Source organism: Oxyura jamaicensis, chromosome 1 (assembly GCF_011077185.1).
Source record: "Oxyura jamaicensis isolate SHBP4307 breed ruddy duck chromosome 1, BPBGC_Ojam_1.0, whole genome shotgun sequence".
Lineage (NCBI taxonomy): Eukaryota > Metazoa > Chordata > Aves > Anseriformes > Anatidae > Oxyura > Oxyura jamaicensis.
The window spans coordinates 46,969,299-46,989,138 of NC_048893.1; the positions used below are offsets into that span (position 1 = coordinate 46,969,299).

At 38.5% G+C, this 19,840-nt stretch overlaps 2 long non-coding RNA genes across 3 annotated transcripts in view; one reads left to right on the plus strand and one right to left on the minus strand.

Annotated features, from left to right (window-relative positions):
- The first annotated feature begins 4,305 nt into the window (after nucleotides 1–4,305).
- LOC118173604 overlaps nucleotides 4,306–19,840 on the plus strand; it is a 30,002-nt gene continuing 14,467 nt past the window's right edge. Inside the window, exon 1 of the long non-coding RNA XR_004754303.1 lies at nucleotides 4,306–4,375. This is a non-coding gene — a long non-coding RNA (uncharacterized LOC118173604). The remainder of the gene's footprint in view (nucleotides 4,376–19,840) is intronic.
- LOC118173599 lies at nucleotides 6,262–19,644 on the minus strand. 2 transcript variants are annotated; one of them, XR_004754301.1, is made up of 4 exons: nucleotides 19,634–19,644; nucleotides 16,672–16,677; nucleotides 10,841–10,973; nucleotides 6,262–6,273 (listed from the first exon to the last, which is right to left on the minus strand). It is a non-coding gene; the product is annotated as an uncharacterized LOC118173599 (long non-coding RNA). The 2 variants fall into 2 exon arrangements; XR_004754300.1 differs by lacking the exon at nucleotides 6,262–6,273 and having other exon boundaries at nucleotides 10,826–10,973.

Below are 19,840 nucleotides of genomic sequence, written 5' to 3' on the forward strand. Positions count from 1 at the left end.
CGGCGGCGGCGGCGGCGGCGGGTGGGGCCCCGGCGCTTGGTGGGGGGGGGGCACCGGTGAAGGGCCGGCGGTGGGAGGGAGCTGTGCTCGTTTGACGGCCGGGTGAGGCGGGCACCGGGCCTGCCCGGGCTGCTGGCGGGCAGGAGGGGCTCCGGTGCCGTGTGGGTTAGTTCCTGCTGGTCGTGGAGCCCCGCAACGCCCAGCCCAGAGCGCAACGGGGAGCGCTCCTCGCCTCAGCGCCTCAGTGCAGGCCGGGGTGGCAGGTGGCCACCAGAGCCCCTACTGCCCGAGCATGAGTTAGCCTGTACTTGGGCACGAGTTAGCCTGCACTGGCAGAAATCCCCCATCCACGACGCTGCATAAGCATTCTCCTTAATCCGAATCCTATTTGATGAAACACTATACAAAAGAGACATTATGCTTTTTAATAGAGGACCAAAAAGGACTTCATGCTTTCAGAGTGGACCACTTGCTTTAAAAAGTCTATCCTCCCTGCACCAGAACACATACGCTTTTTCATCCTTATATATATATATAAATATATATATCTATATTTCAATCCTGTTGATACAGGATTGACCTGTGTATGGTCAATCTGTATATGTGTATGTACAGGTCAGACCCGTATATGCATTTTCTGGCATGCCGTAAAAGGGCCGTGGTTCATCATCGCTGGCTAGTCAGGAAAAATTGGAGCTTTTGTTCTCCAGAGTGCAAGCCACGTGCAATGATGCTCTGCAATGTCACGCTTGAAAACTTCAAGTGTTAGTGGAAGATAAAGGTGGGAAAACACATTCTTACTGAATTTTTATATTAAAGTTGTAAACTGTAATCTCAAACACACAAAGATTAAGAAACTCCAATTTGATTTCACTTTTACTCATTATTTTACTTCTATAAATGTGTTTTATTCTAGAAGGCACCTGGCAAATGGTCTGGCAGATTCGCTCTTTTCCTTCTCCTTCAGTCAGATCCGGCTCTCATTTATTGCTATGTGTCATCAGTCAGACCTTAGGCTACATATAGTTTTAATAGTTATTTAACCAGAATATATACATATACATACATACATTCATACATATATATATGTAAGGGAAGGAAAAATATCCTATCAGTATCTGAAATTGCTAGTTCACAAGGTAAAGGACTGAGGTCTGAAACATTTGAGAATGCCAAAGAAGAGATTAAAAAAACATGTTTTTGATACTTGTATTCATGAACTTGTCCATAATGCAGAAAACAGTCTGGTATGGTGTAATTAAACTCAAGGGCTACAAATTAATATCACACAGTCTCTGTACCAATATTTCTTAGATTTCACCTTGCCGCCTACAACCAACATACACGTGTATTCAAGCAACTCACGTAGTTTAGAAAAAAGGAATCTTGCCATTGGTCTGCATTTCATAAAAGACCCTTGCCATAGAACTCGCTTACTTTGGGGTGTTCTTTGAGCTGCTGTTTCAGGGTTTACCTTTTACGACAGACATGTTTTAAGCCTTTGCTATGGTTCTTGAATTACCTTTTTTTTTTTTTTTTTTTTTTTTTTTTTGTTTGGGAGGTTTCACCTCCCAACGCAATTGGAGGAAGTTCAAAACTAGGATTTATACATAACGAGAGCACTGTCCAAAGATCACATGGGCTTAGGCCAAATTTTCCACTTTTGTACAACTCACCCCTCCCACCCCCAAAAAACAAACAAAACATTTGACTGCCAAATCAGAACACAACATACAAATCCTCTCTCTGTTGTGAAACTCTGTGGTTCTTCGTCACGTATCACAGAGGTAGGAGCTGGAAGAGAGAGCTCTGCAAGATGGGCCAGTCAATAAGAAATGTAGGCTGTCCGTAGTTACCTTTTCTCATCCAGGTGTCATCAAACAGTAACAGCTCCAATGATCTGTAAGTCTGCTGGGGCTCTCGTTGTTTTTCTAGAAGCCTTAACTTTTACCTACATGTAATGAGGCTTTTATTTTACATCAGAGGTTAGGGAAAAAAAACACAAAAGCAAAGCAACCCTTTGTGAATACAGACAAATAAAATAATGAGTAAAATAATGACAGATGAATCTAAGAAGTGAAGCAGCAGGTTGTTTTGGTTTCTAGACCCTGAGGGATTGTTCTGAGAGGTGCTTTTTTCTTTTCTTTTTTTTTTTTTTTTTTTTTTTTCCTAGGAAAAAAAAACGCCACCAACTTGTTTTAGAAAGGTTGAGATTAATTGGGCTAGGAATAAAATGTCTGAAACTGTATCTTTTTCTTTGGCCTTGTGATTCTTCAGTGGACCCTGGTTTTGGAATGGAATCTGCAAAAGGCTTCAAGTTTTTGTATTTTTTTTTTTTAATATTCTATCCTCTTGTAAGTCTTAAGTTACGTGGTCTATCGAGACACAGCAGTCAGCAACACGTTTGTGGAAACAGTTAAATCATCAGTAAATAATTAACATTTACAATGCTATCACATTCATATTAGCAGTCATTCTGTAATGATGCATTGCCTCATGTTTAGTTTATGCAGTGTATGAATACTAGGTATCAAGTCATGATTGTATAGGATATTACATAAAGGAACTGCTACAGTGGTGTACCAAAGGTCAGTTTTGTTCAGAGGTGGCTCTTTTATGTGAAGGGTGTCCCTGGAATTTCCACAATAGCAATGGTAATTGTGAAATAACTGATGATACCTTGAGTACAAGTGTGAACCAAAGCTGAGAAAACCATGCAAGATGCAGAGACACTGTTAAAGGAAGTTCAAAAGCCTCTACGTTCAGACAAAAATAACTCTCCGCCTCACTGTAGTTACACTTTAAGTGAAGTCTGCTTAAATGCAAGGGAACGATTTTCTTTTCCTTGAGAAGAAAGAAACAGGTTTAAAAATTTACAGAGTAATTAGATTTTCCAGCTCCCTTGACCTACATTTATTGCCCAGATTAGAAACGGCAGCGTTCAATAACTATGTTCTGGCAAGTTTTATGTAACTTTTTTTTCCACTCTTGGTTTATTATGGTTAATAAAAATGAAATATTTGATGGAACTTTCAGTCCTCTACTTAACATTTAGTCAGGAGAGAAACATATACTTATTTTCTTTTTTTTTCTCATGTCTGCAAATAGCACATCAAATCAGTTACACGAAGGAAACTCGTGCCTTTAGTTATCGTTTTGGGCGATCATTTGTGCTGTCAGGGTTATAACATTTCTTTGGTATACAGCAGTTAAGCCAGCACAAAAATCCCAAAGTTCAGGAGTGAACAGTGTATTTAGAGTGCATCCCTCCAGTGCTGCATTGTGTGGCTTTTTGGAACAGTAAATCCTCATTCAGCTGCATTGTAGCCCAGTGAAAGGCTGCCTGCAGCTGTAGGCCCAGTCATCATGTCAGCAGAGCTTACAATAACTGTAGCGTTGAGGCTGGTGAGGTTAACCCGGCAGCCATACAGATTAGCATCTTTCCAAAAACCAGAAAAAAAATCTTACACATGTTTGAATATATATATGAAGGCTTAGTATAGGAGAAGATAAGCGTTCATGGGTTTAGTTCTCATTTGAGGTGATACAACAGAAGGGAATGCTCTGAGATTTCGTACTGCTCTGTGGTTAGCTATGACGAAGCAAATGAGAGCAGCGCCAGACTAACTTCCCTGCAAACAGAAAAAGTCATCTTTCTAAGGATTTAGCAGTTACAAAAATGCTAGCGTTAATCTTAAAATACTTTAAAGTGGCAAAAAGCTTGCCAAATTGAATACACACTCTCTTCTGGTGCACACTGAGCAGAAAGACTAACTTTCAAAAACGGAACATGTTTCTCAATCATGCTTCTGCAAAAAGCAGTTTTTTCAGTATGTCCCAGTGTCTTTTCCCTTAGAGGCAGGTCTTTACCTGCATTTGCTGTAAAATGAGCTTTAAAGAGAAAAGGCAGACATGCTCACCACAGGGTTGCATTCCCAATCCATAGGGCTCCCATCTTTTCAGGTGAATCTGCAGCACTGCTACAGCTGCCAACAAGTATCTTCTTTAAGTTGTTCTCATCAAACAAATTGCATGAGCTGTATGCAGTTATAGTGTCTGCCAATCCAGCTTGATAATCATGCCTTTTATGTAAAAGTGGAGCTAGTGTTGCTTTGATGCCTGTGAGGAGTGACCCATGAGCATGTTTGCTTTCATATATTAAGAGTATTTTATGCTTTTGTGTGTATTTCATGGGCTCAGGAAAAGTGGATAGTGATTGGTTTGGATTTGCTTAAAATTGAGCTTCTTTGAGCAAAACATAAAATGTAGTATTTTACACAACTATATAGCTTTTTTTTTTTTTGGTGCAAAATTCTTCTGTCTTTAATAGAGACAATCCGAAACCCTAAGAATTTTGCCAGGCTTCATGAAACATGTAAGTATGAATTAGGATCATTGTGTGTTTCAGATTCTCTGTGAGTTTATTTAACCTTAAACGTGGGTTTAAGTCCCTTAGCCAGTAGGGCATTGTTAGTAGGATGTCCTAATGTTTAATAAATGTCCTAGCGTTCATAAATATTCTTCCTCTGAGCAATGCATGCTATGGTTTGATCTGTAGTACTTTCTCCTCCTTTGTTATTAATTCATTGCTGTAACTCCCTTATGATTCAAATTTTGAGTTAATTCTAGTAGGAGACTATTCCTGCTGTAAGTGATCATTTGGGGAGACTGTATTAACTACTAGACTTGTTCAATGGTAAAGTTGTGCCTTATAGTGATTGCAGTGAAATTTTGCTTTACCAGCCAACACTTAGAATTATTAGTGAACTTCCATGAAGCTTGTACTATTATAAGTAGACTCTACATTGACCCCCTTTCAGTTTCCTGAATACAACAGGGTAAAATACGCCTAGTTTTTTGGGGAGTTGATTTTCTTGCGAAAATAGGACTTCACTGACTCAAAGTTGAGAAAATACCTGAACAGTTTTGGAAGTCTACCTTTGGTTACCTGTGTTACCACTCCCACAGCTGCAGCAAGGCTGTACTAAACTTCAGCTGCTCCAAAGCCCTAGTTTAAGGTACAGAGGAGATCAGACTGTGATTAGGTTCCCAAAAAATTGGCATATGTTCACTTTGGTTACTTCTACATTGGAGTGTAGTCTCCAGCAATGGGGTGAGTCAAAGAGTTGGTAGTGGAATTACCTCAAAACCATGTGTTTCTTTCTGTATGCTAGAAGCCTGGATTACAATAAATCGGTGGTTGCGTTGTATTATTAACAGGTGCATCAAAATGGAAGGATAGGCTGCCATTTAGGCAATCTTCCTAATCTAACAGGAATCTGCTTGGCTAGACTTGCCACCCAGGTCCCACAGAATAGGTCATTTATTTACTATGTTTATCTAGGTATGTTTGTGTAGCTAGGTTACTGACTATTTTAGCTTGTCTATTTTTGATATGACACTGTATAAATCTAGAATAGTATCTAGTATGATAATGCCCATCTTTTTTTCTGACTATGTAGTAAAAAAATAAATAGGAACTTGTAGCACAAAAAATATTGGAGGCTTGAACAAACTATGCTTTATGAGGAACAGTCCTAAATAGGAATGGAGACTGTTTTGTGTAGCTATGAGTTCAACAAGTCATAGAATGGTTTGGGTTGGAAGGCACCTTTAAGGATCATCCAGTTCCAACCCCCTGCCATGGGCAGGGACACCTCCCACCAGACCAGGCTGCCCAAAGCCCCATCCAACCTGGCCTTGTTCAAGGTGTTCACCTCCAGGGATGGGGCATCCACAGCTTCTCCGGGCAACCCGTGCCAGTGCCTCACCACCCAAACATAAGTCACTGAGGTGAATCCACTGACACCAAGTATTGATGTAGTGTTGTGTATTGTTTAACCTAATGATTTTGGTATGGTATTTCCCTCTTCCCTCTTTTTGTCCACATCTTGCTGACAGTAGCTGAGTACTAGAGTCGCAGAAATGTGGTGGTCTTGGGGGTGGAATGCTATCACTCTATAAAAGGAAAAAGGTAATTCTATGTGAGAAGTTAACAGTGACTAGATTTTATTCTTTTATGTCTAGTTGGATTTGAAAGGGAAAACTTGGTAGTAGAGTGTAATGATTTCTTAGATGTTTGAACAATGTTTTGAGTGCTGTTACGTTGCAGGATCCAAACAGGTCATTGGAAAAAGTGATTAATGCAAAGGTGTGGTGGCAGAGAAAGCAATAAAAGAACCTGAGTGTTTCTCTCTGAAGTCTTCAGTCCAAAATGTTGACTTTTGATCCTGATGTGTTTAGTCAGGCTTAACCTTTCTCTTCTGAAGCACCCTTTAAAAATGCTCAGATCTACAGGTCAATGTGGGTGGAGAAGACTCATAATAAGCACCCCACCAATCTTTTTATCATAGTCATTATCATCTTTATCAACCCTTACAAAAGTGTAAGATTGATCATGGGTTACTTGAAGACACCTAGACATTCAAGCTGATCATACAGTACTTAAACTGCACAGGGGCTCTGCTGGGGTCAAAGCACAGATGTGTGCATATTTCGCTTTTGCATGTAGAGAAATGTGCAAGGACACAAGTTTATGGGCCATCAGAAGATAAACATGCAAACTTGTGTGTTGATAGCAACAGGAAGTCACTATGGTGGCTCTGGATTTTAGATTAGTGGTTTCCATGTGGTTGGGGTTCTTATGCTGAGCTTCTGAGCAGGTAGAGTGTGTTTTCCCCCTATGGTTACAATGAAATGGCATAGATATGGGGATGGCATCTAACAAAAATGGTGTTAGAGCTAGCTAGGAGAGCTAGGAGTCCTTCAACCTCTTTTTTTTTTTTTTTTTTTTTTTTTTTTTTTTTTAAGAAAGGGAAATTTTATTGAAAGATTGCATTTATTTTCACTGTTTCTGGAGAACTTTCCAGGTCCTCAGAGATAGAATTGATACTTGGGAAAGATCATCAGACTAGACAGAACTATACAGCATTGAGACCAATGAAGCTCTAAATTAGCAAGAGATAGGCAGGGAGCTTCTAGTTGTTTCTCTGATCCATGGGACCGTGCTCTGAATGAGGTGCTTTTAATTATGGAACAATCCATATTTATTATTTAAATGATTTAAATTGTATATTTTTATAAGTATCTGTGTAAAGTTGCCTATGTTTTCATAAGATTTTTTAAACCCTCATACTAATTATATGAGGGGAGTCCAGTATACGTATGCAGGTACATATGCAGTCTTTAGAGTGCATTCACTCATGCAGACATTTTCTTGATAGAAATTTAAAATGTCTCTCCTAAATTTTAGGAAGATAAATGAAAAAAATGCAACAATGTGGACTCAAAACAAGTTTTCCTCCCAGAGTTCCTCCCACAGGTAGTGAGTTGGGTGTTAGTTATTCTACATTATTACAACTACTGCTTGTTTCCTACAGAGGCTGAGTAAACGGTTTTATTGGACTATGTCCTAAGAGACAACAAATGCGGGTAACTTTAATTCAAAGCCTAGGGGTGTTTGATTCTGAAATACAACTCCTTATTGAGGTGTGCGTTAACAGCTTCACTTCTTTCAGTTTAATGAGGTTCTGGTTTTACTATTCTTATGATGACAACTGTTAAAATCTTGATGGGAGTGGCTTTTAGTGTAAGTATGCTGTAAATTAATACCTTTTGCGTTGTTACTGCTTGTAAAGCTGAATCACAATAACAGTTGGTTTGTCCATTGTTTTACTAAAGTTTGCCATTTCCTGAATTTGGGAATACAGCCAGCTCTTTCAGACTCCTCCACAGAAAAAAATGTTCTTTATTGCAGTGATTAAGTCTTTCTTAGGAAGAGGAAAATATTCTTATTGATTTAGGATTTTTCTGATCTCTCTGTTGCTAGTATTGGTAGACTATCTCTTCAGTTTCTAGCTTATGACATTGTGATTGTATTGTAATTGTGTTTTCACTTGTCTGAAGACTGTTTTTTTAATAAACTTTTGCTACAGTACTTCATTTATTGCCTTATTAAATTAAATTATTTCAACAAATTCCAAACCTTCATCATGCTTGTGCAAGCTTTAACTTTACTTCACTGACCTAATTAGATACAACTGTTCATACAAACTTAGTTGACTTATGTTATTATATTGTAGCTCCCTGGTTGTCGTAAGATTTCCTAAAACACTGTTTTCAGCTTTATCTCAAGGATCCCTTACTTGTGTGCATGGGAGTGCATGCAGATTTTCATAGACAGTGCTGAGTCCATCTCATTCTCAATTGACCATGTGGGACTTTTAAGAACTTGCAAAATTTCAGCAGTTATGCATCTTATCAGTACTAAAATTTAGTTTTAAAAGCTTCCTTTTCCATTGTGTTTGGAACCTGCATTTACTGAGATAAACGAGTAATATTTCTGATGAAATTAAAGTTGATCCTTCTGAGTGAGTGCTTAATATTTTCACTATGGGCAAAGGGTAGGTGAAAAAAACTCTAAGTTTTCAAAGAATCAAATCTTGGTCCTTAAACTTCACTTATGTAAATTCTATACAAAAATACAAGTCTGGAACAAGAACTTACATCGCACCTTATTTCTTATTTTGTAATCAGTTTTAATATTTTTCACAGGACATCAAAGACCAAAATGTGAAAAGGATGAGGCTTCTTTTGATTTGTGTATTATTTCTTGAGGGTTACTATTTTTAAGTTTCAATGAAACATCTTTAAATGTATATAAGAAAAATGTATGATGATGGCAATGCATCAGTGGAAAAGTAAATCTTGTCACAAACAGCCTCTTTTGTTCTAATGGCAATAAAGGACCTGGTCTCTGTGGTTCATTGTTTATTGCACCTCCCCTCTGCTTGAATAGTGAAGACTCATCTTAGGAAGAGATGAAGGATCCCATGGTCCTTAAATGTATATGTTTAGATTTTGCTCGTATTAGCATGAAACTTGTAAGGAAGACCCACCAAAGCAGCACTTCTCTATATGTATTATCATTTTAATAGAAATGAAGATATTTCAGTCTAAATTAAGTTTGGAATACGGGTTTAGAATTTGACTGAGGATGAATCAAGTTTAGATGGTTAGAAGGTGTAGGCTTTGCAATTCATATCCTGATTATGGAAATGCTAAAAGACCAGTTGCATTTGCAGCTGCAAATTTGTCACTATTGAAGTGGTGACATGCCTTTTGAAATCATCTCTTAGAGTAAAGACGCTTGTTTTAGAATGTGGCTTTAACCAGATTTTGCAGCTGGGTGCTCAGTTTGCAATTGGGTACTAGTTTTCCCCTGATAGTAAGACTAAAACTGTTGACTTAAGTGCACATAATTTCAAGAGATGCATCATAAGTGGCATCAGAGTCCAGTAAAATAAATGAAACTGAACCATAAAGTAAAACTCAGTAATATAGAGGCTGAGTAATGCTTTTTAGCTGTTATCCCCTTTCTTTCTCTGTTTTTCTCTGATTATCTCTCAATGACATCTCTGGGAAGGAAAAAAAAAAGATTAAAAAAAGAAAAATGTTACCTCTTTGCATCAGTTTTGTGTCCTATTCATACCTGCCAGATGGACTTTTAACAAAGGTTTGGTAAAGTTCTTTTGGACTTCATATATATGAAAGTGACCTGATTAAATCCAATTGTAGAATTGGGATTATGCTTTGTAAGTGTACTGCGAGTATGGTACGTAAGCATTGCCCCAGCATTAGGGGTCATAAGGCTGTTTCATTCCCAAGCATGGCAGAATCGCAAACTCATTGTATTATGTGAACTCCAATTGCACGTTTTCCTGTTCAACAAAAGTGAAGCAGTCCCATTTAACTATGAAGTAATGTCTGCCATTCCTTTTGTCCTCAATTGAACTCAATGTACAGGCCACTTATATAATAAAAAGGAATAAATGCAAAGAATGAACATGTCGTTCCAGTACTTTGCTGTACATATTTCAATCTTATGCTGACACTGCTTGTCCTAAACAGTTTTAAAATATAATGTGCATGCATTGTACTAAGATGTTAGTTTATTTTAAGATAGGATACGTTATTTTACCAACTTCTGCTACAATGATTTTGATTCACGCAAAGAAACTGCTTCTGTCTCATTTCTAAGGGACCACGTACTTCCAGAGATGAAACCACAGAACTGCTCTCTTGGCAGATATTTTAAGAGATCTTACCTGCATATAGCTTTTGAATGTTTGCCACCTTATGAGCTATAACTTGATGTACATTATATTACCTCATGGTATTTCTGAGTGGAAAGACTCAGTATTTTAAAATACTGAATGCAGTTTCAAATGTAAAGTGATCTGAAGAAACTGTGCCTTCAGGTATTCTCCTTTTGAGTAATGTTTTATGAAGTAAACATATAGGAGAAAAGTAGACAAATATATTACTCTGCACCTGAAGTCCAGCATAAGACAACAATGGGAGTCAGATTTTACCTGCATGAAGACAACTCACTAGGTGGGCAGCAAAGTTTGGATCACGGTCAGCGGTCTTTTCCTACTGTACTATCAGTGTATACTGCAAACTAAATTTGTAGTGTGTTGGGGGGGGGGGGTGGGGGGGGGAAGAGGAAAGTCTGATATATATTTAACTGCATTTTACGTAAGCTAGGAAATTATCTTCTAAACTTATTTCACTTGAAGATAAAAGCTGGATGGGAATCCAGCTATTTAGATAATTTTATTTCATGGTCAGATCACTACGGAGTACCTTTTTTTGTGAATATAAATTGAAATTTATCTCTCCCAGATCCCATAAATTATCAAGCCAAATATTTTCTAGTCAATAACAGTGGCTGAAAAAGATTTGGATTAAGGCAGTGTGATTTAACACATAACACTAGGAATGTTTTGAAGGAACTTTGAAAGTCAGGTGGCCACAGAGTATGTAACTCCTAAACAACGTGTCTTATGGGGAGGAAGTTCTATGGTGCACAGCATATCCTAAGCCACAGTTGGGATCCAAGCTGTCATCTCAGCTTGACTGGCTCACAAAGTTGGAAGTATGCAGAAAAATATTATCCAATGCCTTCCACACTTTTTAGCCCTAATGTCTAATCTGTGGTGGTTTGCAAAGGAGTTTATGCACTGGCAGGAATACGTTAAAGTTGTTTTGTGGCAATGCAATGTATTTTCAGAGGTTGTCTTGCCCTTTTATACATCTGCAACCTCCTCCCTTCCACACTTTTTTTTCCTGTCTCTAAAAATAGTTGCTTAGGGCTCAAATCTGAGTTTCCTTTCTTGAAGGATCCTGATGGATTCATGCTGTGGCCAGATCTGTCACATGAAGATCCAAAGAAACTCATCCTCCCTTCCCAGTTGAGTTCGGTGCTGCTTAGTCTTAAGATTTTCAGTACTCAGTAGTGTACGCCAGACTCCCATGTTTTGAGAGGGATTGCACTCCCCTTAAATAATACGGGAATCCCATTTTTCTGTCTCAGTGGTGAATGGTGTAAGGCACTTATAAATCATTGCAGATTGTGATTGTTGTCAATTGCCATGTAAATTAAGGCCATGCAAGTACCTTCTACTGTTTCATCTTCCCTTTCATATGTAGTCTGGTTACTGCTAAATACTACATATTCACTGAAATGTCCTAAAAAAACATTACTTTTTAATTTTAACAACTTTTTTTTTTTTTTTTTTTTTTTTTTTTTCCCTAAGTCTTCCAGTAACTGACAAGGTAGGAAGATGTGCTTTTCTCTTTCATTCTTGTGAAGTTAGAGGCAGTGACAATTTAAACTGCGACTGAGGCTCTGCAGTGATGCAAGTCTATCTTACTACTTCAAATTCAGTGATGCAACCTGAGTTTATGTCAATTAACTTTCAAGGATTCCACCAATTTAAAGTTTTTGGACAATGACAATTATCTGAAAACATTCCTACAGGTTTATTTTCTTCATTTACATTTGTTGCTATTTCCATCTCGTTCAAAGCAGACAGGACTGGTTTGCTTCTCTCTTCTCTGGAAATTTGCACTAGGAACCATTGTTAGAATCCTGATCTAAGAGTATGATGAAAAATGTTGCACTCCAAGCTGGAAATTGGAGAGGAAAATGTTCATGTATACATAAGAATTGTACTCAAACAGCTGATTACACCTTTTCTTACACCTTAACAGATGCTTACACCTTTTAAGGGAAAACTTTAAACCTCAGAAGCAACAGGTAGTTTCTATGTTTCCCTTGGGAGGGAAATACCCTTCTGTATTTTGCTTCTATACAAACAGTTCAAAACTGTAAAGTCATTTTCTCAGTCATACAGCCAAACAACCTTGCATGGCATTACATGTTCCCCCCCCACATAGATCAAGCCCTGAATGTAAGATCAGACAAGTAAATAATGCCAACATGTGAAACTAACTTGTAAATACATTACTTTTTGGCAGGTTTTTTTGGCACTTTGTGGGGCTTAACTGTACTTCAGTGAGAAGAATGTCTTCTAGTGTGAACTGAAATTATACTTCTATGCCACAATGTCTTTTTTTCTGAGGGGGGAGAGGGGAGTGGTGCATAATTCCTTATGGACACCCAAAGGAGTTGCAAAATAATAAAATGTAGGTGAAGGAAAAGTTCCTTCTCTTTTTTATTATTATTTTTTAATTATTTATTTATTTTTTTTTTCCATACAGTCTTAAAACGAAGGTCACATTTTCTGGCCTTTGGCAGATTGTAAGCATGCTGGAACACTTCACATTACATAGATCATATTTGTCTGAAATGATAATATCATACCTATAGTCTGCTGCAGGCTCAAAAGAAGCCTATGCCTCAGATACTGTTTTATGCCTTTACTTTTCTTACTACATCCTTGTAAGTCTTCAAAAGGGAGATGAAATTATCCTATACAGAAGAAACACCATACAGAAGAAACTTCAGTTGTTAGGGCCTGAATTTTCACTGAAACCAAAGGCAGGTTTCTTACTGACTTGAAGAAAGAGGCTTTAATATATCCTGGTTTGTTTACTAATGAAGGAACATGAAAGAGATGCATGTCCTTGTATCTGAAGAGAAGGTGAAGGAACAGCTAGTGCAAGGAACACAAAAATCAGTAGCACCAGACTGATACGTGGTTGTATCTGAGCTTGGAGACTGCAGCCATCTTCAAACATCCAGCTCTAGAGGAACACTTTGGTGGCAGCCAAAAAGCCATGTGTACATAAGCTCCCCCAAGCCAGCCAATCTTCTTCCCATGACCTGCCAGAAAACAGCAACGTACGCATGTAACCAAATTAAATCCAGAACTTTCAGCCCAGTCCTTGACCTGAATAGTGAGTGAGGATCTGGATCCTGGCAAGTGATATGTGTTAGTTTATATGCAGCCGAAGTAAATACTGTAGTCAGGGGTCATGGGGCTAGATTTTGAAAAGTCCTGCATAAAGAAGAGATCTCAGAGAAGCAAATTTAAATAACATTAATTTCAAGAAAAGTAATTCTGATTGCTATATTCTTTATCCGTCATGACTAGACAGAAGAAAATCTATGATAGCAATTTTACCTTTAAGGTCATTTTCTTTTTTCTGTTATTATCTGGTCCCCAGTTCTGGTCCACAGATCTGGTCCCCATATACATTTAGTTAGGTCAAGAGCTGGTTGGATGACTGGACTGAAAGTGTCCAGAGTTCAATCTAGTTGCTGGCTGGTTACCAGTGGCATTCCCCACAGTTCACTCTTGGGGACAGTTCTGTTTAACACGTTTATCTGCATGAGGGGATCAAGTGCACCCTCAGTAAGCTTGCAGATGATTCCAAGTTGGGTGGCACTGTTGATCTGGTTGAGGGCAAGAAGGCATTGCAGAGGGATCTGGATAGGCTAGATTGATGGGCCGAGGCCAATCCCATGACATTCAACAAGGCCAAGTGTCAGGTGCTGCGTCTGGGTCATAACAACCACTTGCAGCGATACATGCTTGGGAAAGAGTAGCTGGGAAGCTGCTTGACAGAAAAGGACCTATGGGTGCTGATCGACAGCTGGCTGAACATGAGCCAGCAGCAGGCCCAGGTGGCCCAGAAGGCCAACAGCATCCTGGCCTGCATCACAACTAGTGTGGCCAGTAGGATGAGGAAAGTGGTTGTCCTCTTGTACATGGTGCTGGTGAGACTGCACCTCGAATATTGCGTTTGGTTTTGGGCCCCTCACTACAAGAAGGATATTGAGTTTCTTGAGTGTGTGCAGAGAAGAGCAACAAAGCTGCTGAAGGGACTAGGAACCTATTGTTATGAGGAGCGACCAAGGGAACTGGGGCTGTTTAGTCTGGAGAAGAGGAGGCTGAGGGGAAAGATCATCACTGTCTACGGTGATGAAAGGAGGTTGTAGCGAGGTGGTTGTTGGTAATTTTTTTTAAGGTGATGAGTATAGGATGTGAGGAAATGATCTCAGATGTGCACAAGGAGGTTTAGATTGGATATTGGGAAGAATGTATTTTCTGAGAGGGTGGTTAGGCATTGGAACAGGCTGCCTCGGTAGGTGGTGGAGTCCTCATCCCTGGAGGTATTAAGAGGTGCATGGATATGGCATGTAGGGACATGGTTTAGTTATGGGACTTAGCAGGTCAGGTTGATGTTTGGACTTGGTGATCTTGAAGGTCTTTTCCAACCTAGATGATTCTATGATCTGTACTTCAGAAGGGCTTTACTTAGTAAAGTTAATGTGGATATCTTATAAAAGTTTAAGTAAAATTAAGTGTTCTGTTCTCAACACATCTCTTTTCAGTAATGTGTCTTGCTACATGGATGGAGATGAAGAAACCTAGAATAACTGAAATCAAGTCTGAAAATTCAGTGTAAAAATAAATATTCTCTGTAATTAAAAAGAAAATTCCCATATGGGCAGACTGCTGTAGAATTTGTTACTTCAGGGCTTTTTATAACCTCCTTTGAAGAATTTTTTTTTTTACAAGTACTCATGGAAACTACAGAAGAGGAGGATCACTGGCATATCTAGTAGTATTATTTCTATGACTTCAATGGTAATCTTACACAGAAGAGAGCTACAAATTGACTTAAGTAGTTGTGCAGGCTCATGTTAACCAATGAGGCTGATTCTACTGGTGAGGAAAAATTTCAGGTATTTTTCAAACAGTAACCCTGGCCAGATTGGATTGAATGAATCCTAAATGATTATTTTTCAGTGGTTAAGTAAAACTATCAATGTTTACTTTGTTTTGAACAAACCCAAATTTTTCAAACTTTCTTTTAACAAGCCCCTCCCCCCCCCGGCTCTTTCAGTTGCAGAAACATCTAAAATTCCCTGCAGCTGTGCAAAAGAGGACTTGAAATAGTTGCAAATTAACTTTTTTTTTTTTTTTTTTTTTTTTTTTAACAAAAGAATTTGAGAACAGTAGGTAGGCAGTGAGTTCTAGGCTGATCTGAAAGTAAGGTCAGGTGGAATTACAGAAAGAATTTCTGAAAACTAAAATAAGGGTGAGCATCAAGAAAAAGAATGGAACAGAAAGGAAAGGAAGATATGAAGGTGAAAGGGAAAGGTAGATATGAAGGGAAAAAGGGAAGGGAAAAAAAGAGAAAAAGCGTGTTTTTATGATGCAGCCACAGCTAGTAAAAATTATATTTCCTTTGTCCATCTGAATTAAGATACAGCTTTTTTCATCAGTGAAGGCAGTTTGCTGTTTTCAGTTTGCTGCTGCTGCCAGCTACCATTTTGGGAACTTTGTTGCTTATGGTATTTGTGATATTTCCCCCTTAAGAAGGAGCCAACATTTTGTTCTAGTGATGACTGAACAGAAGAATGCCTCTGAAAATTTGCTTGATTTTTTTTTAATACACGTTGAGGTTTTTGTTACACAGAAGCCATCAGTAGAGTTGCAGCAACAAAACAAATCTATTCAGAAGGAAACAAAATCATTCTGCACATTGTACATAAACAGGCTTAAAATCACATTTTCTTCAGGAAGAACATGAAGCATCAAGTTTTTTTTTTAGGATGGTAGAAAAACAACATTAATTTCCCTTATTCATTAGTGACAAAGGAATGCTTGCTTACCTGCAAGACAGACATGTCGGTTGTTATATCTGATATTTGTACTTTGTACAATATTTCTGTAGAAATCAAAGCAAGTATTTTCTGTATTGTTTTATCAGATCATTGTTACTTGTTCTGGTTTGTTTACAGTATACCAAATTGCTGTTGGTCAATGGCAAAGCCTGCAGACATAGGCATTCCCGCGTTTGGGAATTTTCGTATTAAAAGCATCATTTTAAAAGCACAATACTGCAGATTACAGTAACCTACCCATATCAAACCATGCAATTCAAGTGCAACTTTTGGAGTATCTCTCATCATATTTTTTTCCATAATTAGCTTGCAGGGTGGAAAGCTCTTCTGGGGTGGGGAAGGTTTGATTTCACTGCTGTCTTCTAGTTACCAGATACAGGCTGTTTTAGATACAGAGTCCAAATGCCAAAATATAGTATAAACCTTACAGTCCTGCCTTGGAGTAGAGGAATGGAATGGGTGACATTTTAAGTCCTACTTTCTTGAGTCCTTGTTGTAGAAAGAAAGAACTTTCTGATTCTTTGCCCTTGGGAACAGAGTAGTCCAACCAGTAGCTGTGTCTCATTTATACAAAAGGACATAAATTGTCAGTCAGCTGTCACTGCCAGAGAGCTGTGATGACACTGTGGAATGCAAAAATAAGTGGTGTCTATGGTTGTTTGTCCATAAACCATGTAAGACTTTAAGGACTAAAAGTCTTATAAATACTGTTTATCATTTAGCACAGTTTTCTCTGTTGCCATAACAGGAAGAATTTCTGCTCCAAATCAGAATTTCTTAGACTGAAACCTGTTATTGGAACGTATTTCTGCTAATATGCTGTAGAACAAGGGTCAGCATGTGCTAGCATTCTCCATTTTCTTTGACCTTCATGATTTCTAGCACTTTCTTTACTCTTAAAGAAACTTGCACAGAATGCAGGGTTTCAGAACAAGATGTGATACTTGTATATTGTGGTAATAGCTGACACATGATATTTGTCTTTTTCCTCAATTGTATCCTTTCACAAATGGAGTTGAACACTAACAGAATGTAATTCTAAAGGGAGGCACCTTACATACGGTTCTGCAGCTTCCATTGTGGTATTATAAATTGATGCAAACAAACTGCTTGACAGCCTTGGTAGCTATACCCAAGTTTATCCTAATGCATTTTGCATATAAAACAGCTGTTAAACATAACCCAAATGTGGAGCCTTAAGGCTAATTTTCAAAGATGTCCAAAGGAAAGAGAAGGAGAACTAGGAATTTCCTTAATGTTGGGCTATGCTGTCAGAGTTTCTGAAAGAGTTATGATACTGTGGTGGTAACCAACCAGTGCTGTCACATATTGTTAAAACCCAAACATAATGATATATCTTTTTGTGCTGGTTCTGGTGTTATCTCCTTGCAAAAAGAACATGAATCATGCCTAAGAAGCACGCGTATTATTTTTCCCCCCTTACTCTTGACAAGGTATTGAGACAGAAACGGTGTAGTAGGAAAGATTCTCCCTGCTCTTGGAAGGCAAAGGCAGTAAAACCCAGTGACAGATGCCTGACAAACTCCTGCAAATCAGGAGCCTGATTCCCACTGAAATCAATAGGAATTGGGTGCCTAAGGGCACTCACAGCTTGTACTCTGGCTTGCACTTCTGGCTAGGCTGCATGACAATGTTATTGGGAGGAACCGCGGATGGATGGGATCAACCAGCACGTTTTGGGTTCCCCGTCCATTCTCATGTTGGTGCTACCCATTGTTTGAAGGGCACTAGTCAGCCCTTGGACCACCATCAGCGATGAGTTTGCCGACAGCTCGTTCTTTGTGACAGTCAAGTTGAGCTTTCCATTGACAGTAGTCCAGAGTGAAGACTCCTTACTTTCTGTGTCATCTTTCCATATTTTAATTCCTACATCAGCCACAGATGTTTTGGTGTATGATGTATGCTCTTTCTCACTTTTTAACTTAAAAAGATCCTCTTCACAACCAATAGCACGCATTAGTTTTTAAGATAGGCAAAGATTACACACTTTGGAGAGATGTTTGCTTCTTGGTTTTATTTTTATTTTTCATTTGATTTTTGTGTGCAGTTATATGCCATTAAATCTAACTGTTCCCCTCTCTCCCATTTAAAAAATAAATAAAAGAAAAAAGAAAAAAGAAAAAAGAAAAAGAAAAAAGGCTTAAATCCTGAATTTGTGTGGTAGCACATTTTGTAGCTATGTCATAAGATGTTTTTGTATTCTTTTCCTAGTTCTTTTTAACAAACTGTAGCAAACATACATGGCAATTTTTATACACTGATTTTCCATACACGTTACAGCACAATGATCTTACTTGTAAAGGGGACTATAGCAATGTTTTTCAGCCTTGTACTGGAGATGGACTCCTGGCTGATGTTGGTCTAATTATTGATGCCTAATTAGCAAGGTGGAAAAACACATTAGCCCTATCAGTGATGTAGCTGGGGTTTTTGTGATGTAAAAATTCCAACTGGTTTTACTGCAGGGCTACTGAGAACCAGAGCTGTTGCAAAGGAGGGGTGACAGGCACTAGATCTTCCTCTCTGAGATGTGTCCCATCTTCTGCATGCACGTAGTTCACGTGTACTGAAATTACATGCAAAACATGCTCAGGCAGTATTTATATCTACTGTCACTACACTGTGCAAACATAGCCATCTTCTGGCTTGAAGAATTTCTAATGGTGCTGGCACACAAGGGGTTCTGCAGATGGAAGTAGTAGCACAAGCTCCCAGCTTTACCTTTTATCTCAAGGTGGAAACTGAAGATAGAATTTGCGTATTGGCAGAAAAAAAAAAAAAAAAAAAAGGCAAAACAAAACAAAAAGCACCCATGAGAACAGCCGGGGCTAGATTTAAAAGAAATTTAGTATACCGATGTGAATATATGAAAGGTAATACAAAGGCAGTAGCTCTTCTGATAGTGCTGTTCTTCGTGGGGATGTGTGCTCAGGGACAGGTGATAGGAAGGTGGCACTGCTATTCTGAAACTTCTTTCCTCTGCATCTGCAGGATGGCCTTTTGATTATTGCTTATAAAAGCAACAGAGATGAAACTGGATAGAGGATGAAGATCTCAGAAATTCTAAGACATTTCAGGTATTTTTTTGTTAGCCTCTGTTCTCTCCTGGATGCTTGGATCACCAAAGATTATTATTATTATTATTTTTTTTTGAGACAATTTCTGGGTATGACTGTATGTGTATATGCTATGGTTTACCTTAAATACATACTTGCACTGCAAAGTAAAATTACGCATAGCTGTGATATAATATACTGCTTTCAGAAAAAGGTCAAGACTGTGGTGTACATCAGAAGTGAAAATTCCTGTTGGCAGGCTGAAGAAGTTTCTCATGGCTTATCTGCTTCCCCTCAAGTTTCAGTATAATTTCAGTTCACGTAATTTCATGAGAATAAGGTAATCAAAATGTGTCACAGTGAATATCTAGCATCTGTTGTTGGAAATCTTTGTTCACACTGACGTAGATTTAATTCCTGCACTGCTTCTCTGTTTTGTGTTCTCATTTACCTCTTTGCAATGTCCTTCCAACTGTGATTCATAGTTTCTAATAAAACCTAGCCTGCTTCCTAAAATTTATTGTTTCAAATAACCAAGAAGGCAAATTGCCCATTTTGGCATCTATGTGAGTGGAGAGCATTGATGACAGCTACCTGTGACTGTATGTACACTGCATTCAAAGGTGTGATGGCAACGTGTATAGATACTACTTTGCAAATATTGATCCAAGTAGCCTAGATAACAGCAGTGAAGTTACAACAGCACTTAATTTGGCTTCAGCTGTACAAACCCGGGCAGGATCCTGGTACTATCTGATAACTGAGGCCTCTGCCATTCTACTTATAGCTAATAGGGTTTTGCATTAAGTTAGCTTCA